Raw genomic sequence first — 3,286 nt, 5'->3', positions numbered from 1 at the left:
AGCAACAACCACGCCAACATCATCATCAGCAGCATAAACTACTTATTAAAATAATACAGCCAATTTTGCACAAAGCCCTCTGACGTGGAACATTTGTAAAGCAAGTTCAACCCGTTTTCACAATTTTCATCATCATCATCATCATCATCATCATCATCATTGTTATCACAACCATCATCATCATCATCGCAACCATCATCATCGCCATATCATAACAATCATTATCATAGTCGTTATCATAACTATCATCATCATTATCTTAACCATCATCATATCATATCATATCATTATTATCATCATCATCATCACCATCCACAGCATGACCATCGTCATCATCATCAACACGCTGTTGATATGACATATGTTTGCCCGACCCAAGTAACACATTTATGCTCATAATGTTATTCATACATCACGAAAAAGTATTTTTCGGTGGCATTAAACAAACATACAAATAAACATACAAGCATACATACATACATACGTACATACACATAAACACAAACACACACACACACAATACAAACAAACATACTAATGTCTCATCGTATTATATTCTCTTTGAAGTGTAGCATGGCTATTATAAGAGCCTACCTAGCCCGTTATAATTGCTTCTTTAGATGCTTGATGAATTTTAAATATGATTTCATTCATAATTTCATCCATAATTTTATAATTTTATTCATAATTTCATAATTTTCAACTAAGCAGACACTTTCATGCATATTGTATCAAAAAACTGCCTTTATTACGTAACATTCATAACTGCTCCACTGCTGATTTTCTATTTAATCTGCATTGGCACTGAAAAAGCGTCGAAAAACCGTACCAACAACAATTATAAAAATAAAAAAACATCAACAACAACAACAGCAACATCAACAACAATTGCAACAACAACATCAACAATAACAACAACATCATCGACAATAACAACAGGAAGAAGAAGAACAACAACATTATCAACAACAACAACATCAACAACAACAACAGACTATCATGACATCCCAACTAGCAACAACTGCAATAATAATAACTCAGAAAGTTTGAATGAATAATAAATAATAATAATAATCACAAATAATAAAAATAACAAACAACAGAATATTATAATAATAATAAAAATACCATTACACTTGCAGGGCGTAAGAGTTTGTACTAAAGTTCAGTCGAGAATAGTATTACACCGAGTTTATTATTATTCTTTTTTGTTTCTTATTATTATTGCTATTTTTTTTGTTATTATTATTATTATTATTAAAATTCTTCTTTTTCATCTTTTTTTTTATTATTATTTTTATTGTTGTTGATGTTCGTGATGATGAGGTTATTATTAATGATGTCTATAGACGGCAAATAAGAGTCCTCAAACTTAATTAAGTAACATTACAAACTCATCTATCATGAACGAACGAATGAACGAACAAACGAACGAAGAAACAAACGAACGAACGAGCGAACAAACAGAACAATGTTTAACAAAAAACTAGAAGAATGAACGAAAATACAACTCGATAAAAATGTGATTCAAATAACAGAAATGGCTCCAGTGTCATAAATTAAATATTTTTGTAAAATTCTCTTTTTTTCACTTTTTCTTTCTCTCTTTTTCTCTCTCTCTCTTTCTCTCTTTTTCTCTCTTTCTCTCTCTGGTTAAGTACAATGAGATCAATCAGCCTACAAACACAGCATAATATTACTACCACTATTACTATTACTATTACTGCTACTACTGTTGCCGCTACTACTGCTACAATAACATAAGCAACAACAACAATGTAGAAATTACGACCAACATAGGCAACACCACACCAACAACTATCTACACAACAACATTAACATAAACAGCAACAACAACATAGACATAGACAACACCAACAACAGCAACTCAAACAACAACAACAGCAAATCACTACTGACAACAACAACATAAACATCAACAACATAAACATCAACAACACCATCATAAAAATTTGTTCTGGCCTGACAGAAAACAATCATTCACTCATTTTTATCCTGTCTTCACAAAATTAACAACCATTTTTTATTAACTGAACCATACCGCCCCTATGTTTCATTCTTTTAACTGTTTGATTATTTATTCCATCTTTCAATCATTCATTCACACATTTGTTTGTTTTGTCATTTGTTTAATTATTTTTATTTAATAATTAGATGACTGAATGAATAAATGAACGAACGAACAAATGAATGAATGAATGAATGAGTGAGAAAGTGAGTGAGTGAAAAATTATCACGCCATCTTTGTTGAATATTGTGAGGATTGGCAAGATTCATCAATGACATTATCACATACACTCCTTCTTATGCACGTGCTAACATAGCTTTGTTTGTTTATGTCACTGTCTATCTGTCTGTGTGCATGTGTTTGTGTTTATGTGTGTGTGTGAGTCTGGGTGTGTTTTGTTGCCAGTTTGTTGGAGTCTGTCTAAAGAAATTAACCTTTCTGAAATGTGTTGAAGCTTTTATAGGAACACTTTCTTCAGATTCACTTACCATGAAAATAATAAAATTTCAAAGAGACATTGAATCAACCGTACGCACAAGTACGCACGCACACACAAAGATAGAAAGAAGAGAGGGAGAGATTCATGTAGAATTCATGTAGAAAATTTCTTCCTTCCGATTCACAATGGTCAACTTTCTTTTTCCTACAATCCCCACACTATCACAAAATAAATACACGTACACAAGCAAACCTAGACACACACACACACTTACACATACTTTTACGCACACACACACACGTACACAGACGCTTACACACAGGTACAAACACAAACGAACACATGCACACGTACATTGAATCTCTGCCAAACAACATACGAGCGAAAGAAACAGGCAGTACTGAACATATCAAATTACACTGCTTCATCATTAATCAGACTACTGGATCCCATTCTCTTCTTGCTATGGCACGAAAGGGGCGTTCAATTTTCAGCGTTTATTGGACGGTTTAATGTTTATATACTTTCGCCTGTTTATGCGTTTATACATGTTTAGAGATGTTTAGGAGTTTATACGATTGTGTGTTTATGTTTTTCTGTGTGTTGGGGTTAATGCAGAAGCATTTCGATGTTTATATTACAAAGTGTTTTCGTGTTTTGGTACGTTTAGATCTTCGTATATGTTGATTAGGGTGTTTTAAATTGTTTAGATGTTTATTTGTATGTGTGTGTATATGTGTGTGTATGTGTGTGTGAGAAAGTGTATGAAAATGTGTTTGTGTGTGCATGAAACTTGTTTATTGCATTTTTGTTTCATG

The sequence above is a fragment of the Helobdella robusta genome (assembly GCF_000326865.2).
Source record: "Helobdella robusta unplaced genomic scaffold HELROscaffold_22, whole genome shotgun sequence".
NCBI classification, from domain to species: domain Eukaryota; kingdom Metazoa; phylum Annelida; class Clitellata; order Rhynchobdellida; family Glossiphoniidae; genus Helobdella; species Helobdella robusta.
The sequence above is the reverse complement of the archived record's forward strand: the minus strand, read 5'-3'. Positions refer to the sequence as shown.